Source organism: Eurypyga helias, unplaced genomic scaffold (genome assembly GCF_000690775.1).
Source record: "Eurypyga helias isolate BGI_N326 unplaced genomic scaffold, ASM69077v1 scaffold19288, whole genome shotgun sequence".
NCBI lineage: Eukaryota > Metazoa > Chordata > Aves > Eurypygiformes > Eurypygidae > Eurypyga > Eurypyga helias.
Window position 1 is genome coordinate 10,140 of NW_010265166.1, and position 251 is coordinate 10,390.

The window sequence follows — 251 nt, forward strand, 5'->3', positions numbered from 1 at the left end:
GGCTGTGCCAGCCACTCTGCCGGGGCTGGAGCCACCCCAGGGAGACCCACAGCCGGGCGGCAGGTGGGAACACAGCCTGTGCCGTGAACCTGGGTGAAAACTCCCCGGCTGATGGGGCAAACCACAGGCAGCAACGTGCAGGGCCGGGGACGGGGCCTCTCAGCAGCAGAGCCAGGCTCCACTTCCTGCTGCACTTTCACAAACCAGAAATGGCCCCTTCTAGACTGGCGCGGGAGGGGAAAGTCCACCCT